Below are 25,017 nucleotides of genomic sequence, written 5' to 3'. Positions count from 1 at the left end.
CAGATTTCGATCTCAGTTACACCAGTGAAGTCAGTGCAATTACTCCAGATTTACGCCAGTATAAATTATTGTTTGTTAAATTATTATTTGTGCTGTGGTGGTGCTCAAATACATATTTGTGCTGTGGCGGTGCCCAGCACCCCTGTTGTGCTGGGTTTGGCATACACAGTAACAGATGCTCTCTGCCCTGAAGAGATTACAATCTAATTTGAAGAATCATAGAGTAAATGAGTGTGAAACAACAGGAAGAAATGGAGAGTGGGATGGAAAAGGGTGATATGATCATGAGGCTGCATAGGGAAACTTCTGCACAGCTCAATAATACTGGCCAAGAAATCAGAATCTTGCCCACTGACTTAATTTGCTGCCCTCTTATTAGGGAGTAGTCCCACTGAATTCCAAAGGCTCTTTTGTTTATGCATATCTGTCTACCACTCCACATGGATAAATCCTCTTCCTTATCAACCATGTCCACTGTGTATTTTAAATATATTAATAAATGCATATGCTGTATATGTGCAACCATTCAAAGCTCAATAGGAGAAAACAAACACTATAGAAGAATAATTTCTCACTGAGCAAGAAATACTTTAAAGCACTGATTCTATGACACAGGTCCCTTCTAGTCCTACATTCCAATAAAATAAAATACATTTTGGTGTAAAGAAGAGCTAATACTCAATTTCTTTTTTATACTTACAGAGCTACAAATCTATTGGAAGTAACCTCCTCTTGCACACTTCTGTGGCATTCAAGAAAAAAAAATAGTTGGAACTAGCCACAAAATACAACAGTAGAACTTCCGTGAACTTTCCTCCACAACCTGCAAACTCCCTATCAATGAGCAGATAAGTAAAACAATTTTAGTGAGAGGTTTCAAGTTTCCTCAAAATGAAAAAAAAAAGTCTCAAATTCCCTCTAGAATCACAGGAGATTGGGGTTGCAAGAGACCTCAGGAGGTCATCTAGTCCAACCCCCTGCTCAAAGCAGGACCAACACCAACTAAATCATCCCAGCCAGGGCTTTGTCAAGCCAGGCCTTAAAAACCTCTAAGGATGGAGATTCCACCACCTCCCTTGGTAACCCATTCCAGTGCTTCACTACCCTCCTAGTGAAATAGTGTTTCTTAATATCCAACCTAGACCTCCCCCACTGCAACTTGAGACCATTGCTTCTTGTTCTGTCATCTGCCGCCACTGAGAACAGCCAAGCTCCATCTTCTTTGGAACCCCCCTTCAGGTAGTTGAAGGCTGCTATCAAATCCCCCCTCACTCTTCTCTTCTGTAGACTAAATAAGCCCAGTTCCCTCAGCCTCTCCTCATAAGTCATGTGCCCCAGCCCCCCCATTTTTGTTGCCCTCTGCTGGACTCTCTCCAATTTATTCACATCCTTTCTGTAGTGGGGGACCCAAAACTGAATGCAATACTCCAGATGTGGCCTCACCAGTGCTAAACAGAGGGGAATAATCACTTCCCTCGATCTGCTGGCAATGCTCCTACTAATGCAGCCCAATATACCATTAACCTTCTTGGCAACAAGGACACACTGCTGAGTCATATCCAGCTTCTCGCCCACTGTAATCGCCAGGTCCTTTTCTGCAGAACTGCTGCTTAGCCAGTCGGTCCTCTAAATGAACAAGTTTCTATTTTTTAATAAACTCAACAAGGAGAACAAAGTGATTTTAGGAGCAGATGCACAAAAAGCCCAGCCAGATACGCTTAATAGAAATTCATTATTACTAAGGGCAATTATCTATAAATATCACTATAATTTACAGCCTAACTTCAGTTTTCTGAGCAGGAGGTGGAATCATGGCCTACTCAAATATATAGAGTCAGAATGCTTCTATATCCCACCTACTTAGAATATCTTGCACCTTTCTAAGAATAATTAAATAAAATTAAAAAAACCACGAAGTTTGGAAAGTTGAATATTCTTATGTAATAATTAAAACAAAAACTAAATCTGCTTTTGTTTTACTTGCCCTATCATTGTTCCAGCAACCTTCAAATGGCCCGAAACATGGTCTTAGCTCATATAACTCAAATTCAAGTCAAACTTCACCAAATGTGGGCGTATTGGGATCTGGTTACAATGACCTGGCTAAGTGTGAGGTACTGTGGTGCTAACGGTTCTAGGTTCTATTTCTACTGTGTCATGGGGAGAGAGGTTGTTACACAGAGTTTTGGTTTGGCCCATTTAAGTTAAGCCTTCAAGTTCAGATCCAGACTTGCCAAAGTTCATAGGTGTTTGGATCCAGTCTACTTCTACCGGCCACTGTAATTTAATTTATTTTCCATTTTTCTTTTAAGATTTCATCCCCCAGAAAGTTGTGCAAGAACCCCAGGACAGTGTAAGAACCTATACAGAACAGAATAGAATTCTAAACTTCAGGACTGCGGTACCCATTCTTCCTGGGACCACAAAAGGATCCACCCATGCCCATCACCTTTCTAAGGTAAATTGAGTTTCATGTAGTTGCATGAGCCAGAAAATTGAAACTCTGTCCACCCTGTATGAATATGGAAAATCTCATGCTCTGTTCATAATAGCATTGTTGCGCAAAATTATCCTTCCTGCTCACTGTTGTGCTGTGTGCTATATGCTGATTGATTGGTTGCTGTCCTCCACCCTCAAGGTGGCTGCATTTCAGCTGTGCTGAATGGATATAATTTGTGAAGCACTATGGGATCCTTCAGGCTGAAGGGTGCTATGCAAATAAAAAATATGACTATCAGATCATTACTAATGATACTTGCAAGGAAAACATTTAAGGGGCAATAAATACAGCAGAACCTGAATTCCTAAAAAAAAAAAAATTGGCAATTTTAACACATCATTTAAGTCTGACTAAAACACTAGCCATTTAGATAGACAAGCATACAACATTTGTCAATAAAAATATAGAGAGCTCTTAGTAAGTGCCATAGTATGTAAAAACGTTCTTTATCTTATTTTTTTTACAGACTATTTAGTACCCAATCCAGCAGAAAGTGTGCTTAGTTTTCTAAAGCACAGAAAACAGTGCTCTTATCTTATTCTCTTTCTTCATACAACCTAATATTATCTGCTTTTTTGAAACAGCTGCAGATTGTGAAGATAATAATTGGCAGAGCAACAAAATTATGTCCGGATCTTTTGTCCAAGAAAGTGCTACCTAAAATGATGAATTTACTAAAAGGAATTTGGGCTGATATTGTGTTATGTTACTGGTTAGCTTTGCCAGGTGTTTCTTAAGTTCCTCAGGGTCCCCTAGTCTGGACTAATCTAAATAACCTTGCGTTATCTGTAAGTCTGCCACCTCACTGTTCCCTGTCAAAGGTATTAGGGAAGCACTAGTTGAAGTTGCATAGTTAAGGCTGAGTTTGCATTTTAGAGCAGAGATTCAACAGGTTTGTTAGGTATGAAGACAGCAATACATCCCATAGCACTCGCCCTGAGCACACAGTGGATTTCTGAGAATTTACAAGTAACTCCATTAATTAAAGAGTTAACATTAACTGAAAAATGGGTCCTTTAAGAAATTTAGCACCTTGTATTGCACCATTTTTTGTCCCAAATGATCTTAAGAATATGGACTCTTCTAACTTCCCATATAGTTATAACTTGCTGAAATCTTATGGATTAGCTACACTTAAAAGATTTTTTTTTAAGTATTAATGGTCATTTTTTGCTATTAGTCTTCATAAGTGAAATTGTCTTCTATAGCAGAGGCCAATGGCTCATGATCTACAGAGAATTAAAAACCCCTTTGTCTTCTTTGAAAAAGGTTGCTATCTTCTACTGTGCTCAAAGGAACTGAGGCAACTGTCCTCCCAGTTACAATGCCCTCTTTCAAAATGGCCAGTGCCTCCTATTGTTCCCAATAAGAATTCATCCAAGCAGCCATCAGGGAAGGTGCCCAGGACGCCACCTGAGTGTAGCTCTAACCACTCTGCATTACTCCAGAGACTATGGCAAATCAGCCAGAAGCTGGAGCTAAAAGTTAATAATAAATAATAATTTTCAGGTTGATAAATAATAAAATTCAGGTTGAGAGTACACATATTTAAATTGTTACAAATATCCTGTGGTGGCATTCTCAAGAGTTTGTTGTTTCTTGTTCTGTACGATATTTTTCATATAACCAACAAAATTCCAAGATAAAAGCTTTGTTACACTGGAGTTAATGTTGAGTAAGTATCAGTAACTTAAAGGTAAAACATTACAGGGATGTTATTATTTAAAAAAAAAAGTATAAAAAACCCAGGAAAATCAGAGTTAAGGTTAAATGGAAAGGCAATGAAAATATGTTAAAGTATGGTAATGCACTGGCAGGGCACCCAAACCTTAACTCTGCTCTGTAAGGGCACTATACAATATCCACACAATACAATTAATGGACAGTAGCATTTATAGTCCCAGATTAGATAAAATTTATTTTTAAAGGAACATTAGACATTTTCCTTTCCCCCCTCTTTTCATCTCATGTCTGGACTATATTATCTATCTATTTTGAGACTTGGTGCAGGAACCATATTTTCCTCTCTGTTCTTAGTACACTGTTGGTGCTAAATAATAAATAAGAGTCAGCGACAGATTAAAATGATTGTTTTATCTGAACCTCGTTTCCCACCTCTACTTTTAGGAAGTATACTTCTGGACAATCTCAAAGAACCATCCCTAATGGTTGACTTATTCAAATCAGATGCACTCTGCTAATCTAATGTTTCAAACATGTTGTGCTGGAAACAAAATATGACGCATCTTCATCTCACACATTAAATTGTACTTTTCAGACAAAATGATATTTGTCAGAATCTGTCTGTAGTGTATAGGAATTGGGTAATATCGCTTTAAATGGTTTGGGAGTCTTCTAGTGGGCCTCCCTGTCTTCTGTTGCAGAACACATCAGAACCCTGCCAGAACAGATATAAGTGGCTAGGTTTCTATATTTGCACATAGTTAATAAAGTTATTATTTAGTTATTTGGAATCCAACTGTACCAATGTGGTTTCTCCATATTCTTAATGCTGAGTGGAGAGCAAGGATACAACAGGTTTACATACCAGATAAATATTTAATGTGAATTGAGAATACATACAAAAAGAAGGGCTAATATAATTTTGTACGGGGAATTGAAGGGGGAACTTGGCTGTTTAGCAGGGGTGTCAAACATATGGCACACATATGGCAGGATCTGAATATGTGGCACACAAATACATAAATACATTTATGTGCCCTATATGTCGTATGCAGCTTGTGCAGAAACTAAGTTTTCATTTAAAAATGAAAAGTAAGTTTTGATACCTTGGGGCTGCAGATACAATCTTCCAAACATAAACCAAGTGTAAACTGATGTGACTTCTGCCTGAGTCTGCAGACAACTTGAAACAATGACTTCTATATCTCCTACCTGTCCCCTATTCATCTCATTTGAGTGTCAACTCTAAAGGTCCAGTGATGATAACATGACATTAACTATTCTGCTGCTGATCATTTTAGCAATAAAATAGGGAAGGGGATAGGAGTGAAACCATTGAGGAGTGGGAACTGGGATTTGCTGCAGGGATAAAAATACAGAGGGAGGAACAGAGGAGACACACAAGACAAGAAAGGGGAACAACAGAGAGAGGAAGAGGGGAAGGAGGAGAAACAAAAAGCTGAAACAGAAGTGAAATAAGGGGGAGCAGATGTTCTCATTGAGTGAAACTCAATGTGACAATGAGGAGCTAAATACAGATGTTTAGTTACTACATGAAGGCTGTGTTCTCCCCTTGATCTCTCTGCAAACCTCCCACTAACATCAATGGGAGCTCTGCTGTTGATTGAGGTGAGTATGAAGCTCTGTCTTTGTATCATGCCTCAGGGACCATGATTAAACTTGGAATCCAGCCTTCTCCTCCAAATGATTTTGATACCCCTGCTATAAAGCATAATGTACTAATTCACTTATCGAGGCAGTTGTACACTTTTTGGATATAATCTTGTGGAATATTGTACAATGTGTCTTGAACTGTATCACATTTCACAGTTTATATTTGGATCATCATGTTGCATAATCAAGTACTTGCCAGTAAGATTATTTCCATACTCCAGCTGATGTTTCCATAATTTTTTTTCCAGTGCTGTACGTTAAATCATTTTCCAAATATATTAAAAAATAATTAATAAGAACAGATACTACGTTTGCGCCACAGCTCAGAGAGCCGAGAAGAATCCTTTGCAATTCTATTTCTAAGAATACTTAGCATTTACGTAACACTTTCCACCTTCTCGAGCACTGTGCTAACGTTTATGGTGACGTTTTCTTTACAAAAGTGGCTTTGCTGTCAGTCCAATCAGACGGCAGACCTAACAAGTCCCTATTTGTTTAAAAAAGCAAAATGTCTCATTTATTTCACTTGGCCTTTGAAAAAAAAATTCTCCCACTCCAATGCGTTTTAATGGAATAAAAAGGTGTGTCGCTGTTTTTCTTCCTATTTTTAGTTTGGTACAGCATGGCTGTGGATGATATGTCACTTCTTACTGAAACTCAATGATGTGTTGGAAGGAGTTCTTGGGAGCAATTTGTTACAATTCTACCACCACATTTCAGGGAGGGTTGGGGGATGATTTCCCAGTCTCTGATAGAATTCACCTTTTCTCTCAATACTGGTAGCAATCCCTGCCGTTTGCTCATAAAACTATGCCTGATAAGCAATTTCCTGGCTTTGAAACAAGCCAGATTGCTCCACATGTTGGGAGCACTTTAACAACAAATGTTCAAAGGCAAAGGATACTCCCCCAGAAGCCTTAAAAATAGTCTTCATTCCACTTTTCTTCTAATTTTACAAGCTAAAATCTGTGCTACCTACCAATACACTCAGCATATTTTCAGGAACACAGTCCAGATATTTCCACTATGTGCCATTAATGTCAATTTGTTCAGTCAGTGTTTCCTCCCTCCTTGTTTATGGCTATGAAAAAACCCATACTTGTTTAAACAAGAAAAAACTACCTTTGCTCATTCAATATCTGCAAGCACCATTTACTTTCCAAGGCTGTACACAGGATTGGTCACAGGTTAAATGGGGACATTTCTGTGGAAGCCGCTTTTCAAAAATATTAGCAACAAAATCAATTTGACAAATGTAATTTGAAACAATTACATTCTTTGTTGAAAACCATCAGCTCTTTCTCCTCCATCTAAATGAATAGTAAGAATAAATGTACAGTGTCCCTGAGTTCTATAAAAGAACTTAAAAATTCATCTGTAGAGGATTACCTTCACCCAGGGGCTGCGGAATGCCATAGATTTGACCTCCTAACCCCCTGCCTGTCCTTCCTCATCCCCCCTCAGATACTTCCCCCCCCTCCACCGCAGCCTGACTCTCTGGGACCATGAGCCCCTTACACCTACCGAATTCTCCAAATTTCAGTGAGTGAGCAGGGTTGCAGCACCACTCAGGTTTGGCCTCGCCCATCTTCCATCATGATGGAGGAACAGCCAGGCCAAATTTGAGTGAGCGGCTTTGGGACCTGGCACATACGGTCACAGCACCACTCAGATTTGACCTGACCAAAAACTGGTCAGGCCATGGCTCAGGTGGACCCCACCTGGCCCTGCAGCCTATGTCTTCATATCTAGCCTAGTGACTTGGCCCCATCACAATTTTCTCAGCATGAGACCTGGTTGTGAAAGTGGCCTTGGGACTTTTCAACTATTTACATTTTTAAAAGTTTTTGGATAAAACCTGTTGCCGGTGTGGTTTTCCCTATGGATGAGTAAACCAGTTCACAGAAAGGGCTCCAATTCCTACTCCATGCCATTGACTTCAACAGAAGCAGGGGCAGGCCCAAATTAAGAAATGATCTGAGATGTCACTCAAACATCAAACTTCACTCAAAGTGATTTTGTTGTTGTTATTGAAGTGAATCTGGTTAAATTTTTAATATATTCCTTTGCATTTTCATGACTCTGGACTCCCTGGTTCTAGCTGAAAGTGGAATGGGAGAATGGTTGCTTCACTGGGGCTCAGGCAGGCCACTATAGTTGCATGGAGAGAGGGTGCAGCTCTCACTTCTGCATAGTACAGCATAAATCAGTAAAATCTATTTATTCCTGTCTGAATATTTGTGACATCAGAACAGAATTTTCAGAAGCCTTCTTGCTCCATCACTGACTTTGAGCACTCAGCAGCTGACCGCCCAATAATCGTACACAGTCTATTCATGCCCTCGCTATTCATCCCCTACTAAGATGAGCTGCCACCATTCCTTCCACTATAACTTCCCTGAAGTTATTCCCATCTCTATGCCTGATGTGACCAAAGTATAGTAGTTTACTCCTGTTGATTTCCTACTGCAGGGTCTGCTTCTCTCCAATAGCATTTCTAATATATGCATTCATCTTCTTTTCTGTCCAGGAGATACACAAGAGTGTTCACCAGCACCACCTCTCAAAAGCCTCAATTTTCTTCTTACCAGCAGCATTAAAATCCCACAACCATGGGAAATTAATAGTCCAACATGGCTCCAAATAACTAAGTGTTCAGTGTACCAATCAAATAGGCTTTCAGATTCTGATATTGCTAACGGTTACTTTCAAGTGTCTTGTTATGAGATTGACCTCCAGTTTTGAAGATGTGAAATTGTGGGCACAAATATTTGCAGACTCAATATAGGGCTATTAGACATCTACATCCCTGATTGAGTCTGCTAATTCTGCAAAAGGAAAAGCAGACACCTTTGCAGGATTGTAGTCTCACACTTAATTTTAGACACATATAACTTTGGTTACAAACATGTACCCAGTTATTTGTCTCCATTCAAAGAGGCCAGTGGTCACAATTTTAATAAAATATGTAAAATTCTTTTTAAATGTCAAAGTTGTTTTCTGTTAGAAACATTCAGAGAACAATTTTCCAACTTGGAGATTTAATAATGTGGAGACTGCAATTTGTAATGGTTCTCAAACCATTTGCAGTATATCCTTTCTGCCAATAAATAGTAAATTGTATATTGTGCCCGTATTACATCTTCTGGGTATTATTCTTAATTACATCCTAGATGCAATAAATTTTAGTTATTTATAATATAAATCACTTCAAAGTTTGAGAGTCCTTCCTACACATGTATTTCTGCATGTTATTTGTTAAATAGTTCAAATCTGCATATGTACAACAGCAATTCAGGCATAAAAACTAATGTTTTATTTTGAATTTAAAACAAAATTTGCCTAAGAAGGTCTGATGTCTAATCTGATCTTTTTAATACCTGTCCATAGATCTGATTGCCAGATGGATGCAAGTGTCTGATTTCAAACTTGAGACTTAGGTGCAGAGCCAATCACCAACTAACCATTAAAATGTTCTTCTAAGTACAGAACTTCATCAAACTTCTAAAAAATCCAACAGACTCAGAAAGAAGGCAAATTTTACTTCTCTATTCTAGCTTGATCATCAAACATGAAGTTTACCTGACCCTCTGAATCTAACATATCATACATAGTAGCAACAAAGTATTTAAAGTATGAACAATACACCCTGCAGAATGGGTGCTAATTCACACTAGAGACTGGAAGACTGTAGCGGGATGGTTACCCGCTCCTGCCCTGTGGGGCTAGAAACAGCCTAGGAGAGGGCTGTGTCTGGAGCAAGAAGCCTGGGCTCATTGGGGGAAAGTAGGCTCAGCTGGGGCCATGCCCCAATCAGGCCCAGCTGGCCCCTATAAGAGGCTATGAGCCAGAGGCCCAGGCAGTCTCCCTCTGTCTGTAGAGGGAGAAGGGCCTGGCTGCAAGGTGCCAAGAAGGGAACCTAGATTGGAGCAGGGCTGGGGAAAGGCCTACGGAGCCGGGGAGCTCCGGCCTAGGAAAGTCCCAGGCTGCAGGCCTGGTAAGGTATTGGGTTGCAGGGGGCAGCCTGTGGGTAGGCAGAGGCAGCAGGTCCGAACCCCCTTTGCCTGTGATGAGTGGCTCACATTGCAGCCCGCCCCAGTGAGCGGGGGGCTAGATGGGGACTGGCAGTAGCTGAACACTGAGGAGAAGTGGGGATAGTGGGTGGGGGTTCCCCTGGGAGGGGGAGACCCAGGACCGCGGGGGTACTGCCAGGGGCACCGGGGTCCTGGGAGGGACATGGGGGTGGATCACCGGCCTGCAGAGGGCACTCCAAGGCTGGGAGAGCTAATTCCTGAGGACAACCAGCAGGAGGTGCCGTGGCAGTGGGTCAAGCTCCTTACAAAGATCCTTAGTGAAGTACTGAATTTCATGCATTAAGCTTTGGCTGCACTACATTACAATTGCTAAGTATTTTTTTTTAAATGTGCAGCATGTCCCTAGGGTTAAACACAATTAGGAATTAACATTTGTTCCTTAGCTACACTACAGTTAAAAATCATGCTAAACCATGCTTATCAGCCGTAGGTTGGACATACACACCCACACAACCAGAAAAAAAGGGTTTCATGTTGAATCTGAATTACAAAAACCTAATCCACCACCTGGATCCACCCAGATGTCATTTGCTGACAACACTGTGATTCAGCTAAGCACTATTTACATTCAAGTCAGGGTGCATCTTCGACATGTGATTTGGAAAGGAAAGGGTGGCTTAAGCTACCTGACATGAGGGCAGGGTTTAGTTTACCAGTTAATTAAACTCAAATTGAAACACCTGCATCTGAAACACCCTTCTTTCACTCTCAACAAAGGAAACTGAATCACAGTTTATTTACCCTCCTTTAATAAAGAGACACCCATTACTTTGTTCAGTAAGAATTACCAGTCAATGTCTAGCATCATTCTCAAAAAGTTAACTTGTCTTTCTCAGGGCTTGTCTATACTAGACAGTTGTCAACAAAACTTTTGTCTTTCACAGGTACTTAAAAAGTCCGTCTCCGCCCCCCTGCTCCCCACCTCCGCAAAAGACAAAAGTTTTGCCGCAAGTGGCAGTGTAAACAGAGCAGGAGCACTCTCCTGACGACAAGGCTAATGCTGCTCGTGGGGCTGGAAGTATTTTGTCTGCAAAAATGCTGACAAAATACCGACAGACAGTGTTTACATATGCTGACTTCTAGCGACAAGGCTGTGTTGCAGAGTTACAGTGCCGGCAGTTACAACACCACTCACACAGCGCTGAAGGGAAACCGCCGTTGTGTGTTCACACTGTCATCTGCCTGTGCAATAGCATGTTCACACTTGCGGCACTTACAGTGGTATTTGGAGCGGTGCACTCTGGGCAGCTATCCCACAGAGCATCTCTTCCTCTTCTGCCGCTAAGAGTTGTGGGAAGGCAGAGGGGATGATGGGGCATCCTGGGTCCTGTCCCAATGCCCCATGATGCATTGCTTCGCATCCCAGCAATCCCTGTGCTTCCGTCCAGCGCCATCTTTCAACAGTTTATGTACTGCATGCTCTGCTCTGCCTCTTCGGTCTGCAGGAATGAATCCTGCACTGTTGACCAATATGCTGCTCGCTCTCACTAACATGTCACGAGTGGCAGTGAAGTTATTCCTTAAAATACAAAGGCAAGAGCCAGGGCCGGCTCCAGGCACCAGTGCAGGAAGCAGGTACTTGGGGCGGCCAAGGGAAAAGGGCGGCACGTCCGGCTCTTCGGCGGCGGGTCCCTCAGTCCTTCTCGGAGGGAAGGACCCGCCGCCAAATTGCTGCTGAAGAATAAAGCGGCGGCGGTTGAGCTGCCACCGAAGTGTCGCTGATTGCAGCTTTTTTTGTTTGTTCGCCACTTGGGGCGGCAAAAATGCAGGAGCCGGCCCTGGCAAGCGCAGTTCGACATTGATCTCACCATGTGTAGTAGCTACGACACAAGATTGCTGTGGCATTCATGGAGGTGCTGACCACAGTGGAACGCCGCTTTTGGGCTCGGGAAACAAGCACTGAGTGGTGGGATCACATCGTTATGCACATCTGGGATGACGAGCAGTGGATGCAGAACTTTCGGATGAGGACAGCCACATTCATGGGACTGTGTGATTAGCTCGTCCCAGCCCTGCGGTGCAAGGACACAAGAATGAGAGCTTCCCTGCCATTGTAGAAGTGCGTGGCGATTGCACTGTGGAAGCTAGATACTCCAGACCACTACCGATCAGTTGCTAACCAGTTCGGAGTGGGAAAGTCGATCGTTGGACTCGTGTTGACGGAAGTATGCAGGGCCATTAATCACATCCTGCTCCGAAAGACCATGACTCTGGGCAACATGTGTGACATTGTGAAGGGCTTTGCACAAATGGGCTTCTCTAACTGCGGAGGGGCGATAGATGGCGCACATATTCCAATTCTGGCACCAGACCACCTAGACACCGAATACGTTAATCGGAAGGGGTTCTCCTGGCGCTTGTGGATCACTGTGGACGTTTCATGGACATTAACACAGGCTGGTTCAGAAGGTGCATGACACATGCATCTTTTGGAACACTGGCCTGTTCAAGAAGCTGCAAACAGGGACTTTCTTCCCAGACCAGAAGATCACCATAGGGGAAGTCGAAATGCCCATTGTGATCCTGGGAGACCCTGCCTACCCCTTAATGCCATGTCTTATGAAGCTCTACACAGGGCATCTTGACAGCAGCAAGGAGCAGTTCAACAACAGGCTCAAGTGCAGAATGACTGTTGAACATGCTTTTCGACATTTACAGGCCCACTGGCACTGCCTATATGGAGGCTGGACCTGGCTGATGACAATATTCCTATGCTTATAGCCGCGTGCTGTAGGCTCCATAATATTTGTGAAGGGAAGGGTGAAAGCTTCACTCAGGGCTGGACCAGGTTCAGTGCCTGGAGCCTGAATTTGAACAGCCAGAGACCAGGGCTATTAGAGGGGCCCAGCGTGGGGCCATAAGGATCAGGGATGACTTGAGGCAGCAATTTGAAGCTGAAAGCCACTAATATTTGTTGCTGTGCTCGAGCGTACAGTGCTTGTAATGCTAGGAGGTGATTGTGATTGGTGCAGACGATGCACTACGGTTTAAGAAAATTGCCTGCTTTGCAGGGCTCTGTTTGCTTTCAATGAATGGAATAAAGATTGCTTTCAAACCAAAACAATTATTGTATTAAAAAACAACAACAGCACACAAACAAAAAAACACATCAGCACTGAGGAGGATGGGGGAAGGGAAGGTCCCAGGAGGAGGTGGGGTCCTGGGACAGTTAAAGATTTGTGTAGTCCAGGTATCATATCCAACCTTGTCCTTTGGAGTACAGTGCAGCGGGTACTGTACTTCAGCAGGGCCAAACTGCAGAGGGACAGGTGTTGAGTGCAGTGGGTAGTGGGAGTCCACAAGGCTAGACTGTGACGGGGCAGGAGTGGAATGCAGCAGGTGCAGATTAGAGCCAGGAAGTTGATAAGAGTGTGTTGGCGGTGTCTGGGGGGCGCATGGGAAAGAATTTTGTGACAGCAGCTGCAGGGGAGGGCGGGCGCGGAGCTGCTTGGTTTGCAGTGCTAGTAGTGCCTGGAGCAGTCCGCTTGGCGCTCCATAACTTTTAAGAGCCACTTCATTCTGGCGCGCCACGTTCTCCTTTCGGTCCCTCTTCTCGCTGTCCCGCCACTCCTTCAATTCTTGTTTTTCGGCCGCAGAGTCATCATGACATGATGCAGAAAGTCCTCCTTAGTTCTTCGTGGCCACTTTCTAATTCTGCGCAGCCGTTCCGCTGGCGATAACAAAGAGGGAGGCTGGGCTCCCAAGGTCATATCTGTGAAGCCAAAATGCAACATTTTACAGAAGCAGTATTGTTTGCAACAGAGAGAGATCACTGATTCAGTGATTTAAAACACAGCCACTATTTACATACCTGTCACTAACTGGCTGATCCCAGGCAAGCACATGAGTCACAAGACCCCCAAAATGGTGAGTAACCGCAGGGACAGGGGAAATCAGTGTTCCAGGACCGTTCTGCACACTGGGCACGTGGCTCTTGGGGAGAGCCAGCACGGGCGGGGGGGACAGGACACGACTGATAATCCTTACTGTCCCCACATTTTCCACAGGCTGTGTTCATTATGGAAGATATCTCACTGCTGAGGGTGAGCAGGGAATCAAGGGAGGGTCTTCTCTAAGACTACGGCTTTCACCTTGGCTCTTATGCAGCTCACCTGTGTGCAGCAATGGTCCCCCATTTCCCCGTGATGGCAGAGTGGCACAGGAAAGTTACCCTTAATGGGGCAGGAAACAATGCAGCTCTGCCAAAGAACCTGCAGCAGCAGATTGCCCAGTATCTCCATGAGAGTTTCATGCAGATCTCTGAGGCAGATTCAAGTGAGGGAGTCAATCAACACCCTGTTCCGCCACTCTTACTAGGCATGTGGTGGGATGCGCTGTGACGTTGCACTCTATGATTTCATGAAAATATGCTAATGAGTGTAAATATAACTGGAATATGCTTCATGCAAAAGGTCTGTTGTAAGGTATCATTACAAAGCTTATAATCTACTGAGTGTGGACATCCTATTTGTATAAATGTATCGCACTTGTATCTGAAACTAGAAATATGAAATATAACTCTGAGGGCCTATTGTAATTATGCAAAGTGTGGGCCATTAATGGTGGTTTGGAATCTTGATGGCTCCCATTAACCAGGACCATTGTCTGTAGATGGCTCTGTTTTACTTGTAAGTCTTCCTGTATACATGTGTGCTGGCAAGTGGGTTAATGAATCCTACAGTGATATCTGATCATATCACCCAAACTGGAATCCATCTTTAACCTGGTGCTTTTCCATTGAGAAGGAGGGGTGGGAACCCAGAGAGGGACAAAGGATTCCCACCTATGCAAAAGATATATAAGTGGGTAGAACAGAACAAAGGGGGCGGCCATCATGAGAAATCCCATAGCTGCCACATGAGCTGGAACAAGAGCTGTACCAGGGGAAAGAACTGTGCCCAGACTAGGAAGGCATCCAGTCTGTAAAGGAAACTTATTGAAACATCTCTGAGGGTGAGATTTTATCTGTATTCAGTTTTATTACTGTACTAGGCTTACACTTGCGTGTTTTACTTTACTTTGCTTGGTAATTCACTTTGTTCTGTCGGCTATTACTTGGAACCACGTAAATCCTACTTTCTGTATTTAATAAAATCACTTTTTACTTATTAATTAACTCAGAGTATGTATTAATACGGGGGAGGGGGCAAACAGCTGTGCATACCCCTCTAGCAGTAAGAAGAACAGGAGTACTTGTGGCACCTTAGAGACTAACAAATTTATTAGAGCATACAATTTATGAGTTTACCCTGTATAAGTGTTAAAGACAGGAACACTTAAGCTGCTTTCAGTTTAAACCTACAGCTGTTAGGGGACGTGGTTCAGACCTGGGTCTGGGTTTGCAGCAGGCTAGCGGGTCTGGCTCAAACCAGGCAGGGCACTGACGTCCCAAGCTGGGAGGGCAGGGAAAGCAGGGGCAGAAGTAGTCTTGGCACATCAGTTGGCAGTTCCCAAGGGGGTTTCTGTGATCCAACCCATCACACGCGCATCATACAGACACAAGTCTGCTTTTTGCAACCCTCCTGCCCCCCACAACTTGCTTCAGTGATTCCCAAAATCAAATCCACTTACCAGGGGCCTCCTCTCCTGTTTGTGCTTCGCTAACATCCGACAGCTGTGACTGGCTAGCCTTCTCCGGGATAGAGAAGAACTCCTGGCGGCATGCATCTCTGACCTCTGAGTAGTCCTCTGCCTCTGGGTCCCCCTTCCCCTCCACATCCTCGTCCAAGATTCCCTGCTCCTGGCTCGGTCCACTCTCGACTGGCACGCTAGCCACCGCAGTATCCACAGTGGCCTTTGCAGTGGAGGTGGGGTCACCACTGAGTATCACATCCAGCTCTTTGTAGTACTGGCAGCTCGTGGGCGCAGCCCCAGAGTGGCGGTTTGCCTCCGGCACCTTGTGGTAGGTGTTCCACAGCTTCTTCACTTTGACCCTGCACTGCAGTGTGTCCTGGTCATGGCCCCTTTCTGTCATGCATCGTAAAATCTGTCCATAGGTATCATAATTCCTACGGCTGGAGCACAGCTGGGACTGGACAGTCTCCTCTCCCCAAATGCTGATGAGGTCCAGCAGCTCGGCATTGCTCCAAGTGGGGGATTGCCTGGTGAGTGGAGCAGGCATGTGACCTGGAAAGATGCGCTGAGACCACTGTATGTGTCACCGAAAAAACAGGAAGGGGACTTACAAAATTCCCAAGGAATTTAAGGGGTGGGGCTCATGGTTGGTCACCTGAGGGCAGGGCAGTAGAGTTCAAACTGATGACCAGAGAGGCGACAACAGGCATTGTGGGACACCTCCCGGAGGCCAATGGCAGCACTGTAATTGACCAGGGTGTCTACACTAGCACCACAGTGCTGTAGTCCCGGCGCAGAAAGCTCTACACCTCTTGTCGGGGTGGGTTTTTTTACAGCGCTGCAACTGCGCAGTTTCTGCACACTAAGTGGCTTGGCAGTGTGTACACCTCGGAAGTTACAACGCAGAAATCTGCTTTGTGCTCAGAAACCTGCCAGTGTAGACAAGGCCTTAGTGAGTGCGTAGCACATGCACTGGAACAGGTTTATCAACAAATGACATGCCAAAACTTGATAGAACAGGGATTGATGTGGAATATCAATAATTTACTCTTTGCCTTCCGCAGTGGATATGGGTGTGTGTTTACAAAGTGTGTCTATGTTTACATAGTCATACTAGACAATGCTGAGTGAATGATTCACAGTGAATAATTTATTTAATGACTTGAGCCTCTGATTGTGTTATGGACTCTCCCTGCACTGAACGCTATATCCTTGAATGTAATTGTAGTTCTAACTGAGCCAACAAATGCTTTTAAAAATAAAATTACTCTATGGATTGTTTTGAATGTTCACAAAATGCAAAATAAAAGGGGCATCAGCATGACTGTAAGCATTCATTAAAAAGATGGAATGAACCCGTGTTTTGCATGGATCGCAGAGTTGCCAACTGCAAACATTCCAGAGTCGGGCCCCAAAAAAGTCATTATTTTTTTTATAAAAATAATATGTTTGGTTCTTTTTATTTACCTTCTGCTTTTCAGTCTTTAGGGTACACATGGGTCACATTTTCAAGCTTTTCTCCTCAACCACGTGGGCTAGAAACACACTTTAAAAAATAACTGATATTCTCATAGAATCACATACCTCTAGAAGCTGGAGCTCTAAGAGAGCTACCAAATACCATGAAAACTGGCGACACTGCGGTCACAGTTATATGTAGTGTGTACACTTTTCCTTCTATATGTATGTATGCACAAGCGCACACATAAAGGATATATGTGTGTGCATGCCCACTCAGTTGTACTATCTACCTATAACAAAATGCAAAGCACTAAGTTAATACAGAGTTAAAATTGTCTTTAGCTAGTAAATGCAAAAATTAGTATTCTTACAGCATGTTCCCATGGTTATAATGCACAGAACATCTTGCATCTGAAGAAGTGAGGTTCTTACCCATGAAAGCTTATGCTCCCAATACTTCTGTTAGTCTTAAAGGTGTCACAGGACCCTCTGTTGCTTTTTTTTAATTAATATATTAATACATGTGTCATCAAATAGTAACCGCAAAGTATTAACGTGGCATGGTCAAGTTAATGCTGCTGCAATAATCTTGCTTTGTCTTGCCTTGAAAAAAAAAAGAGCAATGTAATAGATTTTACATTTAAGTTCCATTTTTCAATTTCAAGTAGATATAGTGACTATCCATGTTTAATAATGTTAGTATTAAGAGTTTCAGGTAGATGTTTTAGTTTGCATCCACTGGGGTTAATGCACTATGGGAGAAGCTCAGTTAACAACTGATTAAGGCAAATGGGGGGTGAGGAGGACAAAAAAAACTAAAAATAAATAAATCATAATTTGGCTGCTTTTCTTTAGTTGGAGAACTGTGTAGTCAGGGCAGCAACTCACCTGTTTACACTGCAGTGGCAGTTTGAAAAGCATACATTTAATTGACATTTTTAATGACAATATGGTGGAATGTAATCAATATTATGGAGACACCCTATAAGCACAGGATAAATAGGATTTTCATGCTCAAAATTTTCTGTAGTTTTTTAGTTTAATGCAATGGATCAATTATGCCTCTTACAAGGATGAACTAGGATGTGCTAGGGAAGGTGAGGAGGCCCAAACCCAAGCACCTGTAGAACAGGTATAGCCAATGCTACCCCTTGAGCAACCCTGTGGCATAAGGAGGTGACCCTATTCTCACCCCTCCCAATCACATTTTGTTTGAACCCAGGAATGCTGCCAGTAGCATTGGATGTTCCCATCATTACGCTCCTCACACCTGCAGCTACATTATAGCTGCCCCTGTGCAAGTGAGGTAGGAGGGAGCGGGTACGAGGAGCTCCCTGTGCCCTCTCTGACCTTGTTTTTATTTGGCATGGAAGATTTTTCTGCATGTTTCAATGAGACATTTACAGTTTCACTCATACATATTGTCCCCTCATCACACTGAGAAGAACCTCTTACAATTCCTATGAAGCTGGCAAGAATATACCCAGAAGAGATGAAGCTTCATAGGTGTTTTACTATGTGGCCACAGAGCATATTTCATAGTGACTTTTCACTCATCTAGAACGTTATTACTCTCCAGCTAATTTGATCACACATGTTTTCCAAAAGGAGCTCTATTTGCATACCAAGTATCAAAGATTATGCAAAAAAAGCCATTTTTTTACACAAGTAAAGTGGGTTTTAACCATAGGTATTTTTGAAATTGTTAAAACATATTTCTAACTTTGCCAAATAAAATAAATTATATAAAAATCGCCTCTCAGTTGAGACAAGCATGGAATACATTTTGGAAAGGAGTAGCCAGCAAAAACACAGCGTCTAAAACGAAACTTTGCAAACTAATCTAATTATGTTCATTATTTAAACATGTGCTATTATATATATTGTGTGTGTTTCAGACACACACACAAATGCACACATGCAAAAACAAAGAGCTAAGTAATAAAACAGTGAGATTTTAAATATCCTAGCATGAAGACGTTCAGACCTTTCCAAAGCAAAGTAGCATTACCTCTTGCATATATAACAGGGTATTTTAATACATAAACATATAGCAATCACCAGTGTGTTGTACTGTTTTTAACATATACAATAAAAAAATAAGTGCTCTCTAACCTCTCCTTTTTGATACAAAGAATTTCTTACCTGTAAGGCTTTTCTTCTGTTTTTTTTTAAATCCATGCTCTGAGAACTCAGGCAGCTGAATGAATGTTTAGGAAACTCCCCAGAGGAAGTCATTTCTGAGCTGAGGCCAAGTATGAAATATTTAATCTCCAATGATAACTGTATAAGAAAGTTATAAAGTACTGACAAGAAGGGTTTTAGAATGGAGGCACCACTTCACTTTTAACTGCTATGGCCTCTTCCCACCCCCCAGCCAAATACAGCAAACAATATATTATGGCCAACACCCATCAGAAGGGATAGTGACAGTACTTGGATGGTGTCAAATGGAAGGAACAAAATGCAGAAAAGATTTTGTCAGATGTCACTTAGCAGTGATATCATAGAGGAATCAGGGAGTGGGATTTGCCTGCATACTAGAAATATCTTAGGAAGTGGATAGGGAGAAGCAGAAATAGCAAGAGAGGACAGAGCCTAATCTTTGCCTATTAAATGAAAAGGAAAGATTGTTCAGATCTAACTTTTTCTCAGGGAACAAATAGATGATTCGGCATGTTATCATTTCACTGACCAGGCTCAGTTCTTCATTGTCCACAACCACAAGGATTCCTGCATTAATCACAAAAAGACTACTGAAAATGTCTCTATTTACATTCTAATAGAAGTCCCAAGTGGTGCTCTGACAATAAAGTCAATGACCCTGTTAGGAGGAACCCTGAAAGTAAAAAATGAATTTTACGGGAGGACATTTCATAATGAAGTAAGTGTATGTGTCAAATGAGTTTTTGGAGACCAGTCCAATTTACCTGAGCCACGTCAACTATATAGATCGGGGTAGGTAACTTATGGCACGCGTGCCAAAGGCGGCACACGAGTTGATTTTCAGTGGCACTCACACTGCCCGGGTCCTGGCCACCAATCCGGGGGCTCTGCATTTTAATTTAATTTTAAATGAAGCTTCTTAAACATTTTAAAAACCTTATTTACTTTACATACAACACTAGTTTAGTTATATATTATAGACTTATAGAAAGAGACCTTCTAAAAATGTTAAAATGTAATACTGGCATGCGAAACCTTAAATCAGAGTGAATAAATGAAGACTTGGCACACCACTTCTGAAAGGTTGCCGACCCCTGATATAGATTATGGGTCACATTTTCAAATGTGCCTAAGAGTAAAGTGCCTCATTTTGAAAATGGGACTTAGGCTCCTAATTCTTTTAAGTATTTTTGAAAAATCTACCCAACTTTTCATCTTAGTCTAATTTACCTGAAGTCTTTGAATATGAAAATTAAGAAAATAGATCATGAAAGGACTGCAAGAGGGAACTGATTGGAAGTAGCTTGTTAGCCCAGCTGAGTTTTCTGCCAAAGAATGATCTGGGTGCAATGTGAAGATCTATGAGCCATGGCTAACAGAACAGATATTTTAATGTTCTGTATATGTATGATTCTTCTACTCACACATAATCAGGATATCTATTTTCTCTACAATATGCTTGAGTGTGATAGGATGCACATCTTTACTATGGAAGCGGACAGCATCAGTTTCACAATGCTCCCCACTTTTACAAGCATCATGTAAGCCAGTGTTTCTCAACCTTTTTGATAGCAGGGGCCGGTTTGCTGCTTTCCTAAACTGTATCAGGGAGATCTCAGGGAATGGTGCTGATCCCTGGACTGGTTCTTGAGAAACACCAAGTAAGCAATCCCCAAATTCAGCCTTAAATGTCGGGTCCTTCTGAAGGACACCTTTCATGTTAGTAAGCACTAACCGAGTAGAAAGTGTTGGCAAGATTGGGCCCACATATCTCGCATTGTGATACATTCTGCTTTCAGCCATCATGCCTGTCTGTTCAAATTATATTTAATTATAAAATATCATAACTGTTTTCATGGCCAAATACAATATCTTAAAAGCATTACATTTAAATACAGAAGTTTTTAAAAAAGATTTAGTTTGGAATTTTAATCTGTTTTCTTAGAATAGAGGACTCCATGTACTCAAAGGGTAATAAAAGCTACTTTACCGATTCACCTGATTTGAACTTCTTGTTCTTTTATAGCCTTTCAAAGTGAACTAATATGAATATTACCTAGTGGATGAAATTCCAGAGAAGTGGTCACTTAGAGGCAATCAGGTATCCAGCACATTGCAGAGGTGACTTATTTGACATATTTGGTTTTCAAGTGATGCTTTCTAAGTAATCCCTGTCAACTCTGGTGTAGTATTAAATGGCATCCTGCAGAGGTGATGCTTTGGGGGGGGAGGGGAGGGAGAGGCGCACACAGAGTCACGCCTCCCCTCCCCCTGCCAGAAGTTGCTGCTTGGCTTATACTGAGCATGCTCTGTGACATCTGCTGAAGCTGCTGCCCTCACTCTGCGCTCCCCCTCCTCCCCCACCTGCTCCCTTCTATTGGCAGGTAGGGGTGGCCTCTGTAGTCTGGCTATCTCTTGCTGTATAGCACAGGCTAGTCACAGAGCAGAAGCAGAAGTGGCTGTAGGGATAATTAGAAAAGCACAGGTAATTTAAAAAGTCTTATTTTAATGAAAAGGAATGAGCTGCCATGTTTTGTATACAAGAGCCTAGTTTTGCATGTTAAGCTATAGTACTGACATCACTCTGATGGCATTTGAGAGCTCTCTCTATATTCATTTTTGTTGCATATCAATAATACTACAACCCTGTAAACATTTACAGAAGACAGCTGCCCCTCACTGTCAGGCAGTGACTTAAAAAATCCTCCAACCCAGTACCACTTAAAACAGCGATGACATTTTCATTGCATTAATTATCTTTATTAACCTGTCCTGGCCAGTGATTCTGGTTTATTAATGGTCGTGGTTGTGACTCACGAGTTGTGTTTACTCATGTGTTCACAAGGGCTTTGTAAAACAACCCGTTTACAATCACAGAGTAAATCACAGATAAAGGTGGGGCGGAAGAGGGTGATGGCAGTTAATTTAAAGTGGCACTTTGTTTTGACAGCTTTGAATATTCCATGTTAGCTCTTTCACGTGCTGATCTCCAGTGCCGCGTCTGTGCAGCAGCAAGCTGGTGGCCCTGTTTAAACGCTGTCATCACACACTGGAATGGTAGCATTTTATGAGCGATGTCCTTGGAATACAGGGTATAATTGGAACACATTTTGCCTCACATGCAAGTACCAGGTACATTCAGCACTGAGGAATGAAACCAACTGTTACCCAGTGTCACATAGGGAGTAGTTTACCATGAGCTTTCTTAAAATGCACAGCTAAGGATAAAGGTTTGAGTTCTGCGCCGATGCTACCTTCAAGACTATGGGCTGAGTCCTTGGTCTGGATCTGGCTGCTGTGTATTGCTGAGTTTGTGCAAAGCAGCCAGAAAGTGTCCCTAAAGGGGAGTTGAGGATTATCCCTCACACAGGAAACCCCGGGTGGCACGCAGCTGGTGTAGGCCTGCTGAGGCTGGCATAACTTAGAGCAGCTTTACGCTCTAAGTTGCTAAGCTTATAAGTTACTGAGAGCCATTTCAGTCCCCATGATGACCCAGTGCCTTAAAGCCAACTTTCTTCCCAATCTCCTCAGCTGTGCCAAGCATAAACTAAAATTCTAAAGGCTCAATCCTACAAGCATGGGCGGTGTGTGAACCACAGGCTGGGGGAGGCTAGCTCCCAGCCCTGCCCTTTCTGCCCGAGGCCCCGCACCTTCTGCACACTCCCACCTGCTGGAGCCGCCTCACCATGGACACCGGCCCCTGCCCCAAGCTAGCTCCCCCAGCGCCGGAAGGGTGGGCAGCGTGGCCCCAGCCCCGGAGTGCTGAGTTGGTGGGCAGTGCAGGTGGGAAGCGGGGGGACGGGAGGGGCTATGGGTGGAGTGTGGGCGGGGCCATGCCTGGCTGTTTGGGGAGGCACCCAGCCTATGGTACCCACCACCCATGCCTGCAAGCCTTTAACTCTTCTGAGTAGTCCCACTGTAGCCAATGGGTCTACTCATACGATTGAAGATTATTCATCTGATTGAAGGCTTCCAGGATTTAAGCCTGTTTTAGAGAAGGAGAAAACTAAAGAGTCAGGGGACTGGTAATGAACTACACCAGGGGTCGGGAACCTTTCAGAAATGGTGTGCCAAGTCTTCATTAATTCACTATGATTTAAGGTTTCGCGTGCCAGTAATACATTTTACACTTACAGGGGCCAGCAGACAGATCCCCAGACTGGCAGCGGGCCGGCGAACAGAACCCCAGGCTGGCAGCAGGCTGAGCGGGGCTGGCGGCCAGGACCCCAGGCCGGCAGCGGAGCCCCTGGGACTGGTGGCCATGACCAGGGGCCGGCAGACAGATCCCCAGACTGGCAGCGGGCCGGCGAACAGAACCCCAGGCTGGCAGCAGGCTGAGCGGGGCCGGCGGCCAGGACCCCAGGCTGGCAGCGGAGCCCCTGGGACTGGTGGCCAGGACCAGGGGCCGGCGGACAGAACCCCAGGCTGGCAGGAGAGTGCCATTGTAAATCAGCTCGCGCACCATAGGTTGCTGACCCCTGAACTACACTTTGGCTATAAATTTTGCCCGAGTTGCTGGTGATTGAAAGTTGTTACCATATAGTTGCTTCTCTGTGGCTATGTGAAATGAGTTGATCATCTGTCCTGTTCTCACTAAAGAGACATCCCCATCAGAAAAAAATACTAGCACTGGTCTGATAAAATAAATCACTTTTAGGCAGAAAAAAAAATCCCCATTTTTTTGGTCTAAATTTTCCAACCAACTCTAAAACACAGCATTATGATTAGCATCTTTGTTGACAATCTGAGAAGAGCTGTCAGAGATTAAATGGGCACTGAAATAGTCCCTATTAATGAGATTAAAGCCTACTGTAGAATGACTGCATTGTTGCTCTCGGTGTCAGTGGGTAATGAGGGCTGAGTCCAGTGCTTAATTTGTAATGAAAGAGGTGCTGGTGCTCAAGCAATTTTTATAGCTGATGAAGCCCAGAGGTGCCGGGGCTATGAACTGCCAGGCCTCTAGGTGCTGGGGCTATGAACTGATAGGCCTAGAGGTGACGGGGCTCAGCCGTAGCAAAAATTAAGCACTGCTTAAATCCCAAATGCTATCAATCTGACACCTTTCATATTTCCCTAAATTTAAAAGAATAACAAAAACATCTGGTTTTAGCAACTGACATGGTCTCAGCCCTTTATTTATGTCATCTCTGTGAAATCTCTGATTCTGAGCTGCACATAAGTTTCCCTTTTAAAGAAGTTCGTGCTAAGTTGACCACACTGGCTGAGTTACCTAAGGTAGCCTTAGAATGTGCACTTTCTGTTAAGTTGTGATGTAATTATATTCTACCCTGTTTTGATTTTTGTTCTGCGCCTGCGGCTGTAAGGCATGACTGGTAGTTCTTTAGCTCTAACTAGCTGCTTATGTATAGGAGTCTCAGGGAGTGCTAAAAGTTTGTTGAGTTTAAGTAATGGAAATATCACGTCCAAACAGCTGCCTCAGGATCATATGCCTTTGACTTGGATCTGGACCTAGATCATATTTTATAAAGTATTAATGCTGAAACACAAAAGGCTCCAGTTAGATCTGGAAACTTGTACCTGCATTTCTCTCTGTAAGTTCTGTTTTTGAGAAGAGAAGGGGGGAAATATTTCACAACTGTCACACACTAGCATGCTCTATTATTGATAGTCTCTGGAGCACATCAGCTAATGCATCATCAAGTTCAGAATATTTATTTGAAATTTCTCCTCACTGGCTCAGCCTCATGACACACTCAGCTCGGGTTTGGAAGAGTCCCAGGGGGGTAAATGGTTAGACAACATTCTTCCCAGATATTTCAGTATAATACAAAAACTGCTACTTTAATTTAAGTGTCCTGCTCCATAGATACACCCTGCGGCATCACCATTTCAGTTCATTTCATA

At 43.0% G+C, this 25,017-nt stretch overlaps 1 protein-coding gene and 1 long non-coding RNA gene across 7 annotated transcripts in view; one reads left to right on the top strand and one right to left on the bottom strand.

Moving 5' to 3' along the window:
- Window positions 1–25,017, bottom strand: part of PDE4B (phosphodiesterase 4B) — a 380,290-nt gene that overhangs the window by 37,456 nt on the left and 317,817 nt on the right. The gene's annotated exons all lie outside the window — the stretch shown is intronic.
- On the top strand, window positions 701–4,978 carry LOC135972986 (uncharacterized). The gene is made up of 3 exons (XR_010589634.1): window positions 701–1,239; window positions 2,313–2,458; window positions 4,628–4,978. It is a non-coding gene; the product is annotated as an uncharacterized LOC135972986 (long non-coding RNA).

Source organism: Chrysemys picta, chromosome 8 (genome assembly GCF_011386835.1).
Source record: "Chrysemys picta bellii isolate R12L10 chromosome 8, ASM1138683v2, whole genome shotgun sequence".
Taxonomy (NCBI): domain Eukaryota; kingdom Metazoa; phylum Chordata; order Testudines; family Emydidae; genus Chrysemys; species Chrysemys picta.
The sequence above is the reverse complement of the archived record's forward strand: the minus strand, read 5'-3'. Positions and strand labels throughout refer to the sequence as shown.